This window comes from Doryrhamphus excisus, linkage group LG1, assembly GCF_037039965.1.
Source record: "Doryrhamphus excisus strain RoL-2023G ecotype Guam linkage group LG1, RoL_Dexc_Guam_v1.1, whole genome shotgun sequence".
NCBI classification, from domain to species: Eukaryota; Metazoa; Chordata; class Actinopteri; order Syngnathiformes; family Syngnathidae; genus Doryrhamphus; species Doryrhamphus excisus.
The window spans coordinates 16791403-16812678 of record NC_136357.1 but is presented as its reverse complement, the minus strand read 5'-3'; the positions used below and the strand labels follow the sequence as shown (position 1 = coordinate 16812678).

The window sequence follows — 21276 nt, the reverse complement described above, 5'->3', positions numbered from 1 at the left end:
CAAATCACTGGTTTATCATTGCTATGGCAACCCTGCTTCATCAATGTACAGTATCTTTCACATAAAGTCAAAATATTAGAGGTGGTCCAATTGATTGGCCACAGATCGGTATCGGCCGACATTAATGAACAACATCAGCCAATACTTGCTTTAAAATGCCGATCCCCTCACAGACAACATGTCTGTCATGAGTGGGACATCCTGTCTTTCTGAGAGTGACTAAGAAATAAATGGTTTGCTGTGGTGGCGCTTTGAAAACTTTTGACTGGTGCGGCGTTTGCTTGGACCGAATGCTTGGTAAGGTGTGGTGCGTTTGAGGCTGGCAACGTGTTTCAGATCTCCATGTAAAATCACTAATGATACTAATGATGATCACTAACACGTACGTATATAGGATTTTCAACGTGAATTAAAATAAAATTGAGCTAGCACATTTCTTAAAATGTTTCTTTAAATATCAAATTGTATGTGTTATAATTCATTCATTCATTCATTTTCTACCGCTTATCCTCACGAAGGTCACGGGGGTGCTGGAGCCTATCCCAGCTGTCTTCGGACGAGAGGCGGGGTACACCCTGGACTGGTGGCCAGCCAATCACAGGGCACATATAGACAAACAACCATTCACACTCACATTCATACCTATGGATAATTTGGAGTCGCTAATTAACCTAGCATGTTTTTGGAATGTGGGAGGAAACCGGAGTACCCGGAGAAAACCCACGCATGCACGGGAAGAACATGCAAACTCCACACAGAGATGGCCGAGGGTGGAATTGAACCCTGGTCTCCTAGCTGTGAGGTCTGCGCGCTAACCACTCAATCGCCGTGCCGCCCTATGTTACAATTGACGTGCTTTATTTTTGAATATTCAGTTTTACAGTGCAAGTAGGCAAAAATCCAAGTCACCACTTCCAAGAGGTGCATGATAAGAAGCCTGAGCTCGCCAGCGTGTAATGCGACCGAGTTGCATTTAACAGAAAAAGAGTGTCAACAACCTCCCTTTCCCAAAGCATTTCCAACACTTCGGGTCAGCGCCGACCGTCTGTGGTCTAGCAGCTCCGTGTTAGAACATTAGCACACGGCGTGAAAGAGCTTTCCAAAGATCTCATAATCACTGAAGCACATTTTTGCAGCAAGCACTAAGGGTGCTAATGCTTTGATTGGTTTTGCACACCCTAGATGCTTCAACAGCTTATCGCAGCGTAATGATATCATTATGGTTTGGACTTTTTTTTTCTTTAATCTATTGGTCCAAGTCTTAGTTTATCTCTAACACAAAGAAACATCACACGTTTACACGCAATGCAACATGTCCAAAAAGGACTTGGAAGAAGCATGAAACAGCAGGCATGCTGAACTGAAAAAGAGCTCTCATTGTAGCTGCAGAAAGAGAATGTGGAAAGAGCAGGAAGGAGGCATGAACTAGAAAAAAGGAAGCACACAGAGGTACATGGGGACATCGCTTGGGACACGATGATCACTTCCAAGGAAGACCCAAGAGGCTACAGGAATAACTTGAAATTTCACTGACTTGCTCCAAGAGGTCGTGGAAAAGTTGAGAGGGTCTCCAAGCTTTAGATCAGGTTTCTCAAACACGCGGTCCGCGGGCCAAATGTGGCCCGCAGGACACTAGTTTGAGGCCCCCATCTTGATATGAAAGTTTAATGTTAGTTTGATATGGATGCTGTATGGTATCATGTACCCATAAAAAAATATTACGTTTGATTAATTTTCGTGTTAAAGGTTAAATAACTGTTAATAGTTATCCTCCCTATCCGTGTGGAAGTGGTAAGTTTTTGGCTATTTAAGTTTAAAGGAAATAACTTGAAGGCTACCGTTTAGGTCGCTAGCTCTCTAGTTTGCGAGTTAGCATGTGTCTCAAGACCCTGCAGTTGCGCAATATGTTGTAAATAAAAAGAGTATAAATGTGACTATAGTCGTGTTTTGTCATGTCTACAGGGCTCTAATAATGCTTTGTTAATTTTAATCTGAAAAAAATAATTTGTCTACCCACCAACTATATGTGGTTACTTAAGTTTTTATTATTTGCCGTTTTATTATTATTATTATATTTATTTATTTATTACTGATTGATTGATTTTCTTTATTCTTGATTTGTTTATTTATTTTTCATCTTATTTTGTGTAGAAAAATAAAAAGTAAGATATTTGAGAACAGTGGAATGTTTTATCAGAGCTTTTATTGTAGAAAATTGGAACCAAAGCGAAGTTTTTTACATTTTTTTGTTTTTAATAAATGCGTTTTTTTTTGTTTGTTTGTTTTGATTCGGCCCAGTCTCACCCAGATCCGACCCAAGTAAATTGAGTTTGAGACCCTGCTTTAGATTCTCCTTGGTACTATTGCCAGGCAAAGGCTGTTTTTTTCGTCTTCTTGTCCTCCTCGCTTCTGTTTCACATTTATGTCTACTTCTTGGGAGATACATTGCAATGCTGAATGTACAATCAGTAGCTGTACCAAACCCAAGAGTTTGAACCAAAAAAATCTGAATCCGAATACATGTGCCAGTACACCTGTAATATAGATTAATATATGCTTACAAAAAGCAGCAAATCCCTTGGGACAATGTTTTGCATGGGATGTTTGAACACCCGTTGCTTGCTACTCCCACTCCCTCGCATGAATAGAACCCCCACAACAAAGCAGTTAATACCAGACCATCTGCAATGAATGTAGGAATAAACAATGGCCCACCTGTAGCCTTAGGCGAGGTCATAAATGAAACATTTTCATTGCGCAAGCTTCCTATTGCGTTGCAAAGGGCACATTTTATAACATAGCACGGCCCCGCTGACAACTCTTGATGTAACCCAAACACTGGCATCAAATCTGAACATCAACTCATTGGTGAGAATCAGGAGGTGGCGTGCAGCACTGAGAAGAGAGATACTCATGAACCTCAACTTTTAAACTTCAAAATAAAGCAGGAAAATTCTATTTGATATCATTTTGAGAGTATAAATTTGAATTTGCTGCAGAATTTACCCATGGGATCAATTATTCATGTATCTAAGGTTGTTTTCTTTATTGTAAGGGAAAGATTTAGAATTTGACATCATCTATCTGTGTAAAGTATATTTCATATTTATGCCTGCATTCTCTCAACTAGTGAAATAGTGTGATGTACCACGCAAAACAAGTATACATGTAATACAGATATTGTCCGTTCTATAATCATTCGAAAAATGCTCAGTGTCCTTTGGACAATTAGCCTGTGCCAATGCATACAATGATGTTTTACTTGATGGCAGCCATTGAGTTTTCAGCCAATCTTGCTCAGATTTTGCATGAATCTGCTTGTCACTTCCCTTAAAGCAGGGGTCTCAAACTCAATTTACGTGGGGGCCACTGGAGCTAGGGTCTGGGCGAGACTGGGCCGCAAAAAAAAACACATTTATTAAAAACAGAAAAATGAATAAACTTTGCTTTGGTTCTGATTTTCTACAAGAAAAGCTCTGATAAAACATTCCACTGTTCTCAAATATCTTAATTTTTATTTTTCTACACAAAATAAGATGAAAAATAAACAAATCAAGAATAAAGAAAATCAATCAATCAGTAATAAATAAATGTAATAATAATAATAATAATAATAAAACGGCAAATAATAAAAACTCGAGAAACCACATATAGTTGGTGGGTAGACAAATTATTTTTTTCAGATTAAAATGAACAAAGCATTATTAGAGCCCTGTAGACATGACAAAACACGACTATAGTCACATTTATACTCTTTTTATTTACAACATATTGCGCAACTGCAGGGTCTTGAGACACATGCTAACTCGCAAACTAGAGAGCTAGCGACCTAAACGGTAGCCTTCAAGTTATTTCCTTTAAACTTAAATAGCCAAAAACTTACCACTTCCACACGGATAGGGAGGATAACTATTAACAGTTATTTAACCTTTAACATGAACATTAATCAAACGTAATAATTTTTTCTGGGTACATGATACCATACAGCATCCATATCAAACTTGCGCGGGCCGCACTAACGTTAAACTTTCATATCAAGGCGGGGGCCTCAAACTGGTGTCCTGCGGGCCACATTTGGCCCGCGGGCCGTGTGTTTGAGACCCCTGCCTTAAAGTGTGTCCCAAATGTTGTGGTAATTCAGCTAAACACTATGAAGTTACAGACATTTTTTTGTAGAACAGCTGATTGAGTTGTGAGACGCATGACGTCAGTCTGACTTTTTGGGTTCAGTAACAGCGCCACCATGTGGTGGTTGTCAGAAGATAATAGCATAGGCAACACAGCTGGGATGCGTTTTGTGACAAACTTCACTTTCTTGCAATTCGATTTCAGCAATTCAGAAATACAATAGTTAGCAAACTACTCCAAATAAATGACTATAAATTATATTTGTGGCGCCCTCTCTGGGTTGTGGTCAAAATGCATAGGAATTCATGCTGTTCTGCATGCCATACAGATGCTATAAAAGATGTATATAATCATTAGACAAATAGTCAATAAAGTATGGCCAATTAGTTGCTGAGTCCCGCCCTTGCCCGTGCAGAGTTTTTGCTTGATGGCGGCCATGTTTTTAGACAATCTTGCTCAAATTGTACACACATGTGCTATTAGTCCCTATCAGGTGTTTACCAGAGTCCGTGGTTATTCGGCCAAACATCCCTAAAGTTGCAGTGGGTGCTTTGTAAAGCGCATTGACCTGTGCGAGAAATGTAAATTCAACCACTTTGTGGTTTGATAACAGCACAACCGTGTCTTGTGTTTGTCAGAAAAATAATATCATAGGCAACATATCATATTTTGACAGGTTTTCACCCTTTTGTGTGCAGCAGGACAGGAGTAGAAGGGTTAGCTGGCAGAAACCATGCAAATAAATGGTCTTTTATTTTTTTCGTATGATTGTAAATGACATTGGTGGTGCCCTCTATGGGTTGTTTTTAAAATGCTTTGTAAGACTTTTTAGTATACATGTAATACAGATATCCTCAAAATTTTAATAATCAGCCAAATTTTCAATGACTCATGTATAGGGGCGTTACGAGACAAGACGAAACACATTGTGTCTCTGAGAACAAATAAAATACAAACTGCTCCAAAAAATAGTACAATAACTGTGCAATTAACATGCAATTAACATGCAATAACGACACCACTGACCTAGTTTTTGCACTTTATCTGCTCATGTGTTCTTCGTACTATACTCTTGTGTGCTACTGTCCTTTTTATAATTAGTCCTTGGGACTAATAAAGGCACATCCTCGCTTATCTCTTTAGCATTACTTTAAAGAAAAGTACAATGACAAATATACAAATATATGACAATACATTGCAATCCACTAATTTAATTTCTACTACGTTACATGGGTTGCTCGTCTGCACTGTGTGGATGCTAGCGGGCCTCCGGTGGCAGATCTGCGCTAACGTTGAAAGTCCTCCCTGTCTCAGTTCACCTCGCCTCCCCCAGTGGGACCTGCCCCACTGTTTGAGAAAAACGGCATCAATGGACCTTGCTCAATTTCAATTGAAGAACCCTGTTCTATAGTATTGTCCCTTGACAAGATATACAATCCTCACTTTTGTGAGCTACTGTAGCTATGGAAGCACCTTTAGTCACCTCAAAGCAGCACGTCATTGATATTCCATTCACTCATTAAGCCCCAGGAACCCATTTTCATCCAGATTTACTCGTCCTCATTACCCTCATTTTCCAGCATGCCATTGTCAGATTAATGCCTCTGTCGTTCACCTTGTTTCAGCATCTTCTCAAACTGTATGTGTGCTGATTACCAGGATACTAAATGCAACCTTTTTTTCCAGCACAGCTTAGCTCTGACCCTGCAAGGGCAAGAAAAGCAAGGACAAAGCAAGAGTAGCCCTATTAGGTTGATGCGTTGCAGAAATATGTCCAGTGGACTGTAACTATCTCCCTGTGGATGACCGAGACCGAGACATTTTCTCTTTCCAAGGGGATGAACATTGCAGGAGGAAAAGTGCCATCACTTTAGCTGTTTTGTGTCAATGGCTGCAAAATGGCCAATTTCCTGTCCAGGGTGTGTGTTTTCACGTTTTTATCATCCCCACCGTCATAGTTATTTAGTCGCACTTAGGCCCATCAGTCATCGGAGCTGCGTCAAGGGGAGGCTGACGTGCAGTAAAACTGACGGACGGCCTACCGCATGAGTGAAGATGTATGGGACAGGAACAAGAGGGAGATAGTCTTTTTTTATACATTATTATATTTTAGTACCATCATATGGTCAGAGGGGATACGCCATGTTTCTGACTGAGAAGATCTTTGTGTTCATCTTTGCTGTTTTGATGCTTCAAGGCTAGTATTATTTTAGCAAAGTATGTTAGTTGCAAATTGCCGTAAACATGACACTGTAACAACTATCTGCATTTTCAGATGATATCATAATTATTTTGTATCATAAAAACACACCAAAATCAACCCAAAGATACAAAAACGATAATATCAGATTCAAGATGGCAGCATCAACAAAAAAAGGCTGCGTTATGATTTAACGCTAGAGTGGAGCGCTGTTGACTTACAGGAAGTAAGTGTCGGGCCTGCTGGTTCTAAAGCGCAGCTGCTCCGGCTCGCCGTGCAGAAGAGGAGAGGCGTGTGATGATGTGAGGTGTACTCGCCTTAATCCACATCCCCCCGTGGTGTCATGGCCTCTCCCAGCGATAAGATACCTGCAAAAGGACACACGCGACCTTAAACTCCATGTTTTTACATGCACGTCCTGTTACCCTTCTTCTTCGGAACCACTGCACACCAAAGGGTGAAAAGTTGTCAAATCACGTACCAATACAGTGTTATTATATGTCTAACAAATACACCACATGGTTATATTGTTATTAAAACTCATTCAGATTGACTTGAAATGTATCATTGGCGGAATTACCCTGAAATTCGGTACACCCATTTAGGGAACAGGCATTCATTTTCTATCGCTTTTTCCTCACAAGAGTCGCGGGGGTGCTGGAGCCTATCCCAGCTGTCTTTGGACTGGACTGGTGGCCAGCCAATCACAGGGCACATATAGACATAAACAACCATTCACACTCACATTCATACCTATGGACAATTTAGAGTCACCAATTAACCTAGCATGTTTTTGGAATGTGGGAGGAAACCGGAGTACCCGGAGAAAACCCAGTTAACTCCGGTTAAAAAAAAAAAAAAAAATATATATATATATATATATATATTAAAAATAAAAGTATAATACAAATATTAATAAATATTTATTATATTAAATATTAATAAATATATATAATATAATAGTCTTCAATGCTTCTGCTATACCCTCCACTTTTTCAGTGCTTTGGTTCTTTGGAAAAGCTCTGATAAAACATAAAATTATTATAAATTATTATAAATTATGATAAATTAATTTTTATTTATTATTAAATTATTAAATAAATGTTTAATGTTAATTTTTATTTTTCAACACAAAATAAGATGGAAAAATAAATAAGCAAATCAAAAAACAAATGAAACAAATGAACAAATTAAACTTTCATATCAAGGCGGGGGCCTCAAACTAGCATCTCATGGGCCGTGAGTTTGAGACCCCTGATATATAGAGTTATTTGTATCGACTGGGAAAGCGTAGTTTAATGTGCTTTCAGAAACACCAACTGTAACTTTATAGTTTATCCCAATTGCCGCAAAAATACACTGCATAATGTTATCACACCCTAAAAGTCGGGGTGACTTGCTATTTATCACACAATGATGCTCTACAAAACACACACTGTTAGTGACAAAGATTTGAAATCACAAAATGTGGTACAAATCTTTTCGGGACTGACAAACGTGTGTAAAATTTCAGCAAGAAAAACATGGCCACCCTCAAGCAAAATGTTTTTGCAGGGTCATCATTATGATAAAACTTTGACAATATCTGTATTGCATGTATGCTGACATGCATCCCAAAGCCTTTTGACCACAACGTCAAAGTCATCTCCACTCATATCTGTATGTTGAAGCTATACAGTGGATACGCCCTCATGGCCAAAGTATAGCAACAACACAGCAGTCTTAACGCGTGTCTGCAGCCATAGCTAAACAGTGTGCTGCAATGTGACATTTGGGCTGCAGCACAGATGCTAGCAAAGCTCTGCAGCCAGATATCATGCTCGGAAAAGTAATTGTTGCGCCACTAATGAGGCAGATGAAGGGTGGAACATCTTGCCCAGGAAGAAAAAAGGTGTCTCTATTAGTGGCGGCAAATTACTCACACACAGATGTTCAGACATTTACTTCTAGAGTAAGGGTTGGTGTTTCCAGGGAGGGGGGCGATATTCATGCCTATGTCAAATTTAACTGAGGTTCTTTCATATCCGAATTGTAAGATCTTTTTGCATCATCGAAAATACGATTGTATCTCTTTCGCTTTAAAAATCCTCTCTGTGATAAATGAATAATTCAAGTGTGGCCGTGGCCAAACCCCCTTCCTCGCAACGACATATTTTTACATTTCCAAAGCATGATAGTCTCACACCCGCAGAGAGTGAAGTGGAGCATGTGCTTATTACTGAAGACAAGTTGAGATGTGAGCAAAGAAGACGTTTCAACACCGTATTCACCCGCTAATAGCATGCAAATTGTAGGCAGTGTTGTTGCAGACCCTCAATTTAGTTCATTTTATGTTTCAAAGTGAAATTTCTTTGAGAGAAATATTTAGAAGAAGACGTGCACCACAACAAAGATTCATTCATTCGTTCATTTTCTACCGCTTTTTCCTCACGAGGGTCGCGGGGGGTGCTGGAGCCTATCCCAGCTGTCTTTGGGCGAGAGGCGGGGTACACCCTGGACTGGTTGCCAGCCAATCACAGGGCACATATAGACAAACAACCATTCACACTCACATTCATACCTATGGACAATTTGGAGTCGCCAATTAACCTAGCATGTTTTTGGAATGTGGGAGGAAACCGGAGTACCCGGAGAAAACCCACGCATGCACAGGGAGAACATGCAAACTCCACACAGAGATGGCCGAGGGTGGAATTGAACCCTGGTCTCTCGCTAACCACTCGACCGCCGTGCCGCCAACCCCACATTATTTAAACTTTAATTTACATTTGCATGTTTTAACAAATGTTCACCTTTTTATGTGCAGTAGTTCAGGAGTTCACCCTAAAATTACAGCAGATGTGTGGAGCTGTGTGAGGTATTTTAAGGCAAGGGTCAATTTTTGGGGTTTAATAACAAAGCCACCATGTGGTGTGTTTGTCAGATAAATAATGCACAGGCAACACAGAAGTGGTTTTAATATATAGTATACTCCCTTATGTGCAGCAGTTCACCAGTAGAAGGTTGTCCTAATTTCTTCACATATTTAAAAGTATTTTTAAAGACTTTTATGCAAAAAAACAACAACATTGAATTCACATGAAAATGCAGTGATTTTGTCCATGTTAGACCATAAATCACAGCAGCACTCCACGAGCGGTGCATTTAAGCACATCTCTGTGTTGTGTTCAAGCACTAAAAAGTAAGATGTGTCAGTTCCACAGATGCTGAAATTGCAAATGCATTTTTTTGCTTTGCACACGGAAGCTGCTCGAGCGAAAACTTGGAAGTGTCGGCTCCTCGTCAGGTGAGTATTTTAAGAAGCGAGCAGAGCGTCTGATGAGGGGATCGGCATGTTGCCGCCCCGCACCTCCACCCTCCCCACTTGAAAGCCTTCAGCTTGGCCATGCAAAAATTATTCCTGCCACTCCGTCACGATGACGGAACCTCAGAGAATATCAGTCTTGCTTGCCGGTGCTTCTTGTATGTATGCAGAATAGCAAGTAGTTACCACACCATTCGGATGCTAAGCTGACATTTTAACACCACATAATAGACAAGAAAAATGGTGCACATATTTATACCACACCAAACAATAATGGTGGAATTCGTCTTTGTAAGAAACTGCAGCTGTAACAGTTTCTGGTAGCACTCATGCAGCCCCAGACCTTGACAGTACCACCACCATGCTTGACTGTAGGCAAGACACAACTATTTAGACAGTAATTCCTCAATCAGAATCACAGCACCTCACGTTCTGGCAGCACTCGTGCATCCCCACATCATCATGTTTGATGTCAGGCCAGGCACAATTATCTTGCGACTACCTTGTGTTGCCAGCTATTTTGACAATTATTCTCCTCAGTGAACCACAGCTCCCCTGTTGCCGGAAGCACTTGTGCAGTCTCAAACAAGGCTTGGCTGCAAGCAAGACGCAATTATCTTAGTAGTCACTAATGTTGCCAGCTGTTTGTACAATAATTAGTCTTTATAAGAAACTGCAGCTGTAACAGTCCCTGGCAGCACTCATGCAACCCCAGACCATGACAGTACAACCACCATGCTTAACTGTAGGCAAGACACAATTCCCTTTTTCCTTGCTGGCGTTGCCAACTAATTAGACCATAATTCCTCAAAAAGAATCACATCACCTCACGTTCTGGCAGCACTCGTGCATCCCCAGACCATCATGTTTGACATCAGGCCAGGCACAATTATCTTGCTACTACCTTATGTTGCCAGCTATTTTGACAGTTATTTCCCTCAGTGAACCACAGCTCCCCTGTTGCCGGAAGCACTTGTGCAGTCCCAGACAAGGCTTGGCTGCAGGCAAGACACAATTATCTTAGTAGTCACTAATGTTGCCAGCTATTTGTACAATAATTCATCTTTATAAGAAACTGCAGCTGTAACAGTTCCTGGCAGCACTCATGCAGCCCCAGGCCTTGACAGTACCACCACCATGCTTGATTGTAGGCAAGACACAATTCCCTTTTTCCTCGCTTGTGTTGCCAACTATTTAGACAGTAATTCCTGAAAAAGAATCACAGCTCCTCACGTTCTGGCAGCACTTGTGCATCCCCAGACCATCATGTTTGACTTCAGGCCAGTCACAATTATCTTGCTACTACCTTGTGTTGCCAGCTATTTTGACAATTATTCTCCTCAGTGAACCACAGCTCCCCTGTTGCCGGAAGCACTTGTGCAGTCCCAGACAAGGCTTGGCTGCAGGCAAGACGCAATTATCTTAGTAGTCACTAATGTTGCCAGCTATTTGTATAATAATTCGTCTTTATAAGAAACTGCAGCTGTAATAGTTCCTGGCAGCACTCATGCAGCCCCAGACCTTGACAGTACCACCACCATGCTTGACTGTCGGCAAGACACAATTCCCTTTTTCCTCGCTAGTGTTGCCAACTATTTAGACAGTAATTCCGCAAAAAGAATCACAACTCCTCACGTTGTGGCAGCCCTCGTGCATCCCCACATCATCATGTTTGACGTCAGGCCAGGCACAATTATCTTGCTACTACCTTGTGTTGCCAGCTATTTTGACAATTATTGCCCTCTGTGAACCACAGCTCCCCTGTTGCCGGAAGAACTTGTGCAGTCCCAGACAAGGCTTGGCTGCAGGCAAGACGCAATTATCTTAGTAGTGACTAATGTTGCCAGCTATTTGTACAATAATTCGTCTTTATAAGAAACTGCAGCTGTAACAGTTCCTGGCAGCACTCATGCAGCCCCAGACCTTGACAGTACCACCACCGTGCTTGACTGTAGGCAAGACACAATTCCCTTTTTCCTCGCTAGTGTTGCCAACTATTTAGACAGGAATTCCTCAAAAAGAATCACAGCTTCTCACGTTCTGGCAGCACTCGTGCATCCCCACATCATCATGTTTGACGTCAGGCCAGGCACAATTATCTTGCTACTACCTTGTGTTGCCAGCTATTTTGACAATTATTCCCCTCAGTGAACCACAGCTCCCCTGTTGCCGGAAGCACTTGTGCAGTCCTATGCAAGAGTATTACAGCTACAGTAACTTGTTATATCATGTGATGCACCAATGATGCATGCATTATACATACATTCATATATATTGACACAATGCAGAAGTGGGGTACACCTATAGATGGAAAAGTAGACTTTCTTAAATGATGATGATGGCAACAATTGGCCCCATGACGGGTGACCCACGTGGTGTGTTACATAACAAATGTATGCCTAAGCAAATTGGAGCTCAGTGGCAGCAAAGCTCCTGAAGAAAAACAAGTTCTCCGTTTCTATCATGAGCTTCCCGTATCACCTCGCCGAGCTCCGGTCTTTGCCAGTGAGCGCTTGAGACTTTGATTCCCGCCCCCCTCCAACACCACCACCACGTGTCTGTGACAAGATTAGGCTATCTCTCCGTGTGCACATGGATGACTGACTCCTTGGGGCCGGTGGCATCGCTCTCGCACCCCCACCCATCTTCCACCCCCATCCCTAGGCAGCAAACATTTCTATTTTCAACAGGATTAGCTCTCACCACGAGCCATGCAAGAAAACGCAGCATCGCCAGGGCGGCGGCAATGCCGCCCCCACTACGGCCCAAGGTGGCGGGAAGAACGAGGCGTTGGCCTCGGTGACTAATAGGAGTCCTGCGGAGTTAGTTAGTTTACACTACTGTGGCTTCATGCGCCTCCAAGCTCTTGGCAACAACCATGACTGGGACATTTTTGTGCTCGAAATGCCTTGGAAGACATGCTAGCATACATGTAATACTCAAAGTTTTTGTTGAATGACTTATGGACAATTTGTTGCTAAATCCTACCCATGGCTCTGCAAAGGCAGGCATGTTTTTTCAAACAATTTTGCTCAAAACCAATGAAACCAATCCACTTTGTTTGGAAAATGTTGCTATTACAAACCCGAAATATCTGTTATATCAATTAAGACAGTCAGTGCAGGTAAAATGGATTTATTAATCTCAGAAACGAGTAACAAAAAACACAAGCAAAGCAGACAACTGCTGTACTGGGATCAAACAAACACATACAATGTACACCGCCAACTGAACAAAATAATAAGAAACCAAATTAGCAACATGTGCCTGGAATAAGAAACGTAAAGCTCACTGAGAACAGTACAGAACAACACAGGAAGTATAACAAAATAAGAGCAGGAAACCACAACTAAGACATAAAAGTGAAAATAAAGGAACTGACCAGCAAAATAAAGCACAGATTGTGCCTTTTTCCTTGCAAGTATGAATGATTTTACAACTGGAACCCGTGGTAAGATAAAACCCTGAATGTAAACTTTATGTCTGCCTGCCAGTCAGCTCCTTGTGTGCTCCTCACACAAACATGAGTCTTAAATGCCTTATTTTCTCTTATTATGTGTGCTATATCGGGTATATTGCCTTTATATGAGTGTAAAGGCAATAAACAGGTTTTCTATGCTCCTAATTTCACTTATCATGGTTGGGTCTTGAACCAATTAACCGCGACAAACGAGGGATTATTGCAGTCAATTTGTATTGAGTGTGTGACTGCTAAATACAGTGAAAGAAAGTTGTGAGAACTGGCAATTTGATTCACTCATTATTTATCTTTGTTAAAATATCTCAAATTTAATATTCAGTGATGTCTTTGGGTGTCTGGAACAAATTATTTTGATTAATATAACAGTCTATGAGAAAAACTTGTTTGTGTTTGTTGTCATAGTTTATTAATTACTTGTGAGAATCCTGGTAATAAAACACACAAATGTAGTTTTGCAGGTAAGCAAGCATGCTAAGATTTTGACTCTGGGATTATTTTGAGTCTTGGCAATTTATGTATTTCTCAAATCAAATGTCAAGTTATTAGTAACAACTTACATTTCTGCTGATGACAGTAAAGATCTCTGTCAAATAATAATAAAAAAGTGCCAGATTCCGAAATACTTTACTAAAAACTTAAGTGCAAAGCTTTTTCTTATCTCCCCAGAAGAAGCGACAGTGTGTCAGTGCGTTCTCCATTACACCAATATTTCCTCCTTTATCTGCCCTCAGTAATCCTTAACCCACAAGTCTTCAAACAAGAGATTTCTTTCTTCTTTTTTTTGCAAATGCAGATTTTGGGTCGATGAGGGACTCCTGCATAGAACAGGAGTTAGAGTTTCTGGTTTAGTCCCGTGGTATCTTTTTTTGTTTTTTTTCAAATGCAGATTCCGGTCGATGAGGGATTCGTGCACGGAACAGGAGTTAGAGATTTCCTGTTCTTGTCTCTCAACAATTAACAGCGAGAAGATGCCTCCCAGCAAGACACTTAACCTTCACTGCACTCTCGGGATTCTTCATTGACCTGCTTGCTACTGTGCTCGTAGCCATCAGGTCTTTTTGGGGAACTATTTGAATAGCAAACCTTGCCCAAGTACTGAAGTGAATTTTTAATTATCTGTACAATGAGGAGGGGGAGAAAAAAAGTCATTTCCTCGGACAGCCGTTTACTTCTCTTGTTTACGAGAAGAAATGAATTACAGCTCTGGCGTTTGTTGTAATTAAAGCAGCTTGTCTCCCAGGGCAACGTCGTGTATCACTGATGGACTCTTTGATAAATGACTACAAGTGGCAGCAAAGAAATGAATAAATACTCAAGGAAATGAAAGGCAGAAATTAAGTTAGTCAGGGTTTTCAACAATGGAAATTGATGTGCAGTCCCAAGTAAATATAACAAAAATTAAAGGTGACGTGCGGTCAAGGGAAGCAAACGAAGCAGTAATCAGTAATCCACCGACCCGACTGGGATGAGTGAAGTTCCGCCAAGTAGGATTCCTTAATTATCAATGAAATCTTTTTGTAGTTTGTAGTTAACCCTAACCCTAACCCCCCTACCCCCCCTAACCATAACCCTAACACTAACCCCTAACAACAACCCCAACCGCAACCCTAACCCTACCCTAACCCCCCAACCCCAACCCTAACCCTACCCTAACCCTAACCCCCTAACCCCCTAACCCTAACCCCTAACCCCCTAACCCTAACCCCCTAACCCTACCCTAACCCCCTAACCTTTAACCCTAACCCGAGGGATGTCACTATCCAATATTAATATTGGATATCAAATCAAATCAACTTTATTTGTACAGCACTTTTCCTGCAAAGACATGCAACACAAAGTGCTTTACAGAATTAAAAACAAATACCACAACATGAAAAACAAATACTAAGAAAGCCCCTCCCTCCCACCCTACATACTAGACACACACACCCAACACACACACACACAATCACACACAGTAAGGAGACATGGCCTGGCACTGAGGATCAAGGAAACGCCACATTTGGGGCCGTGCCATTGGGGGATCAGCACCCGGGCCCCCCGACTTCGACAGACAGGCGGACACCCACATTAAAGGGAGGAACCCCCAGCTGGCCGGGTCGAAGGGACCCAAGGATGGCACCCCCTCAGCAGACCCGACACGACCTATCGGGCCTATATCATCAAAAAAAGGAGTATTAGATTATATTGGCCTCCATCGCAAATATTAGATATGGGCCCTCGCATCCAGACTCCTCCCCAGCATGTCTATCAGCAGTGCCTGGTAGAAAAACAGTTATTCTCATACCTACAGTTGCTGATCACGTGATGAAGCTTTCCCCAGAGTCCACACTACATAATAAGAAATACAAGTACGCATGATTTGTGCTGATACCGGTTTGATATTTGCATCAAACGATATTTCATGCTGCAATATCTATATAAGGATACAAAAAATAAAAAGTCGTATCAACAGAGCCATGAAAGCTACATAATTTAATATGTGAAATATTTCAAGGGCAGCTGGCATATTGCAATAGAAAACAGATAATTAAAATGCATAAGAAAGGTTTATAGTTTGAATGTTATATTTAACATTGTGATTTCTGGAATGTTTTACTTTAAAATGCCATCATAAAACATTTTTTTTTAATAAAGCTGTTTATGACCTTCTAAATGCATTTTTAACATTATTAGAGGCCTCCACACATGAAATTGTATGTTTCATGTGTTAACATTTTTCGGTGTCTGGAGCAGATTAATTGGATTTACATTATTTTGTATGGGACAATTTGCATTGGCCCGAGTTCAATTCTACCCTCGGCCATCTCTGTGTGGAGTTTGCATGTTCCCCCCGTGCATGCGTGGGTTTTCTCCGGGTACTCCGGTTTCCTCCCACATTCCAAAAACATGCTAGCTTAATTGGCCACTCCAAATTGTCCATAGGTATGAATGTGAGTGTGAATGGTTGTTTGTCTATATGTGCCCTGTGATTGGCTGGCCACCAGTCCAGGGTGTACCCCGCCCGAAGACAACCGGGATAGGCTCCAGCACCCCCTGCGACCCTCGTGAGAGGGTGAAAATGAATGAATGAATTTGCATTGGTTAAAAATAGTGCTTGTTTGAGTCAGACTTTCTGGAATGGATTAATGACATTAACCAAGGCACCACTGTTTGTTAAAGTGGACCTATTATGCTTTTTACACTTTTCTGACCTATAAATATAGTTAGAATATTGTATTTTCATGTCAAACAATGCCAAAGTTTCAGATAATGAGGTTTGTGTATTTGGAAGTGAGCCCTGAAAGAAGTTTGGGATGGCTCAAAACACTCGGTTTGAAAAGTGGTGGTAAAAACTGCTCCTTTGTGATGTCACAGAGGGGCGGACTTCCTTATATATAAACTATTTTCCCACCACAATATGTGGCTCTACCCTAGTTTTTTTACACTGGTCGTCCCGCAAAATACAATACACGATACAGATACTGTGGAAAACTTAATGCTAAAATGCTAATGCTACTTAGCATTGAAAGACATCTTCAAGTAACCTTTTTTTCTTGAGAAACTTTGGACTGTAAAGTCTCCATTTCTGTATCAGATTCGGGTTTCAACACATATGGCTTATTTTAAAAAGATAAATTGGTGTTTATCAACTCCTATAAAGTTTGCGGCACAAACTGGAACTCTTTCCGGTGGGTGGAATAAAAATACATTAAAACAGACCATGAAATCCAAAGAAATACAGCTGAATACGTGCAGATTCTGGAAGAGCTATAATGCTTTCTCTGCTGGTTATTGTGTGCAGCTGCTCTATAGGAGTCCACAACTCAAAGGGCTGAAAAATGAGCAAAATAGGCCCCATTTAATTGAAGTGATGTCATGGTATTTGGTAAGGAGGACAAATAGACAGGTAGAGTTTGTCAAATCAAACTGAATCCATCTTACCTCCAGGTGTGCGCAAACTAGAATTAAGCCGAAATGTTGGCCATTATTTAGATACTAGTAGTTTGATGAATACAAAATGTAAACGTCATCCAAATTGAAAAACAGACCTGTGTTCTGTGCATGACTACGAATGTTCCCCATTGCTACACAAAGACAATGGGACAAATTTTTCCTCACATATAAAGGCTGGGGTGCATTGTGCAGACCTGTAACAATCGTGCAGGTATTTGAATGTTAATGCAATTTTGATAGACTTGTGTAGCACCAACCCATTGTCAGCCTACAATGGAAGCAAACAAGTCTGCCGGCCCCGTGAGACGATGAAAACCCTCCGACATGCTAAAGCAATTATGAGCTGCCAGAGCCTTTCACGGTTCACGACTCCTGCTACCCCTCCATTCTCATCCCCCACCTCGTAGCCTCCAAGAGGTGTCTGCATTCATTTTCATGACTTCATTTGAAAGTACAACCCAATCAAGGTAATTAGAGGGAGCCTGGCAAAGTTTGGGCGATGGTCAGCGTCTGTGCAGAGGAGCGGCACTGCACTTGGCTGCCGTCGCATTTGTTCCGTCGCTAATTAGGAGGGCAGCGTTTTAACTGGACCCTGATAAAAGAGGTGTCAAGGGACAGAAGCAGCAGCAGGTCAAGTCCAGTTTAATTAAAGGATAAGCAATGAATCAATGAATCAGTGGAAGGACTTGGGGAAGATTCCAAGAACTGATATTTTTATGTTATTGTTACCAAGCGTTTAAGTTTTAGTGGGCTGCATTACAGATGCATCCAAGGATGTTCATGATCATCAGTTGACAGTTGACATCCTTCTATGTGCAATTTGCTTAGAGCAGTGTTTTTCAACCTTTTTTGAGCCACGGCACGTTTTTTACACTGGAAAAATCTTGTGGCACACGACTACCCAAAAATGTTACAAAATGTCACCACGACCTCACACGTGCATCAATAAGTCTATGGGAGGAACAAGGTAGGTGTTGCCACACGGACCAATATTACATTGCTCTGCCAGTCTTTACACCACAGACACTCCACAGTAGCCACGTTTTTACATCACCACTTTTTCTCTTTCCGAATGACCTTTCGGGAAACAATGGTATCCATGGAAAGGAATATTCCAATCTCTTGTCTACATGCGCCGTGAAAATCAACCAGAATAGTCAATAGGGCATGCCCAGTAAAACGTAAACATCAACATCACGTGATACCGGCTTCCCCAAGTTTTTTCGTATTGCCAGTTTTTCATCTGTCCAGTCTTGAAATTTAGTTTGAATCAAAAACAAACTTTGCTTAGTCCAGTGCCGATTGCTGGCCTCCATTTTTAAAAGTGAAGAACGTCTGGATCTGCGTGTTACGTCATATCTGAGCATGCGCTGAAAGAACGCCTACCCTTTCTCCATTTATATTTCTGATAATTCAGTATCTTTAATATTTTGACACTTTGCTTAAATTGTGTTCACTTTGTGTGTGACAAGGAGGGATTTTGTTTGAAAAAAAAAATCAATCAGCAAATAGGACTTTAAAAAGAAAGCATATACCTTGGGCAGTATTAAGGAAAAGGAAGAAATGAATAATAAAAACAAATAATGTAAAAATAAAAGCAGTGAATAAGAGACTGTGGAGACAAGATGAAACGAGAGAATGTACAAGATTGGGTCTATTAAAAAGAGATGACATTTCACTATTAAATTGAATTCATCCATTCATTCCATTAATTTTCTATGCTGCTTAGCCTCACTAGGGTCGCGGGTATGCTTGGCACTGGCTTAGCGCATCCTGCGTAGCGGTAAATTGGCTGATAGGCGCACAGTGCAGATATGTCACCAAAACTTCATAGAAAGGTTTTGCAGAGTGTCCGAGTCATTTCAATGCAGTAAACAATCACAGCACACACTATTTACTTTAACCGTCTGAACCAACATGTACATTGGGAAAATGGGAACTCAACCTGACGCCAGCTGAAAGTATGATGCCAACTAATGAGATCACATTTTTCACACGTATGTATGTATGTATGTAGCATGTACAGTGCATCCGGAAAGTATTCACAGCGCTTCACTTTTTCTACATTTTGTCATGTTACAGCCTCATTCCAAACTGTATTAAATTAATCTCTTACCTCAAAATTCTACACAAAATACTCCATTATGACAATGTGAAAAAAGGTTTTTTTGACATGTTTGGAATTTATTAAAAATAGAAAACAAAAAAAATCACATTTACATAAGTATTCACAGCCTTTGCTTAATACTTTGTTGATCCACCTTTGGCAGCAATTACAGCCTCAAGTCTTTTTGAATATGATCCCACAAGTTTAGCACACCTATCTTTAGGCAGTTTTGCCCATTCTTCTTTGCAATAAGTCTCAAGCTCCATCAGGTTGGATGGGAGACGTCTGTGCACAGCCATTTTCAGATCTCTCCAGAGATGTTCGATCGGATTCAAGTCTGGACTCTGGCTGGGCCACTCCAGGACATTCACGGAGTGGTTCTGAAGCCAATCTTTTGAGATCATGGCTGTGTGCTTCGGGTCGTTGTCCTGCTGAAAAATGAACCTTTGCCCCAGCCTGAGGTCAAGAGCGCTCTGGAGCAGGTTTTCATCCAGGATATCTCTATATATTGCTGCATTCATTTTTCCTTCTATCCTGACTAGTCTGCCAGTTCCTGCTGCTGAAAAACATCCCCACAGCATGATGCTGCCACCACCATGCTTCACTGTAGGGATGGTATTGGCCTGGTGATGAGCAGTGCCTGGTTTCCTCCAAACATGGCGCCTGGCATTCACACCAAAGAGTTCAATCTTTGTCTCATCAGACCAGAGAATTTTGTTTCTCATGGTCTGAGAGTCATTCAGGTGCTTTTTGGCAAATTCCAGACGGGCTGCCATGTTCCTTTTACTAAGGAGTGGCTTTCGTCTGGCCACTCTACCATACAGGCCTGATTGGTGGATTGCTGCAGAACATGTCAAAAAAATCTTTTTTCACATTGTCATAATGGAGTATTTTGTGTAGAATTTTGAGGTAAGAGATTAATTTAATTCAGTTTGGAATGAGGCTGTAACATGACAAAATGTAGAAAAAGTGAAGCGCTGTGAATACTTTCCGGATGCACTGTAAGTAAGTATGTATTCTCATCAACTTATCTCAGACAAAAAGAAAATAATGAGAAACGTTAGTTTAATAAATGTAAATAAGTCGATGTCTTAAGGATTTACCTGTGATTTCCCATAATTCTCTCTTTTAATCTGCATCAGGACCGGTTCTGGTTTTTTTTTAGTTTTTCCTTGCTCGGTTGGGGGGCTCAGATAAGAGGATGTTGTTGTCACCGATTGTTCATTGTTTTCCTTGTGAGGCCCTTTGAGGCCCTTCTGTGATTAAGGGTTATATAAATAAACTTGACTTGATTTGACTTGACTACGAAAATAGAGTCCTTTGACTGAATAATTTCGTGAGCTGCACGGTTAGCATGTTGGCCACATAGTCAGGAGATCTGGAAGATCTGAATTCATACCTCCGTTTCTGTGTGGAGTGCATGTTCTCCCAGTGCGTGTGTGGGTTTCCTCTGACGTTCCAAAAATAGGCATGGCTAGGTTAACTGGGGACTCGAGATTATCCATAGGTGTGAATGAATTAATCGGCATGAACATTCATTCATTCATTTTCTACCGCTTTTTCCTCACGAGGGTCACGGGGGGTGCTGGAGCCTATCCCAGCTGTCTTTGGGCGACAGGCGGGGTACACTCTGGACTGGTCGCCAGCCAATCACAGGGCACATATAGACAAACAACCATTCACATTCACATTCATACCTATGGACAATTTGGAGTCACCAATTAACCTAGCATGTTTTTGGAATGTGGGAGGAAACCGGAGTACCCGGAGAAAACCCACGCATGCACGGGGAGAACATGCAATCTCCACACAGAGATGCCCGAGGGTGGAATTGAACCCTGATCTTGTAGCTGTGAGGTCTGCGCACTAACCACTAGTCCGCCGTGCCGCCTCGGCATAAACAAACAATGAATTTAAGTAATTTATGTATATAATTTAAGCAATACCTTATTGCAGTTAATAAATGAAAGTTTATCTTATGATTGTTGCATACTTCACAGTATATTATTAATGTAGACATGAAATTGCTGATTGTTGTTTGAATCAGCTGCATAACTGACTGACTCTGTACTCTTGCTGCTGTGCAATACAAATTTCCCCACTGAGGGACGAATAAAGGC

At 41.1% G+C, this 21276-nt stretch overlaps 1 protein-coding gene across 1 annotated transcript in view; it reads right to left on the bottom strand.

Annotated features, from left to right (window-relative positions):
• Window positions 1-21276, bottom strand: part of lingo1a (leucine rich repeat and Ig domain containing 1a) — a 136663-nt gene that overhangs the window by 73662 nt on the left and 41725 nt on the right. The window contains exon 2 of the mRNA XM_058076684.2: window positions 6550-6696. The gene's annotated coding sequence lies outside the window, so the exon portion shown is untranslated. The remainder of the gene's footprint in view (window positions 1-6549; window positions 6697-21276) is intronic.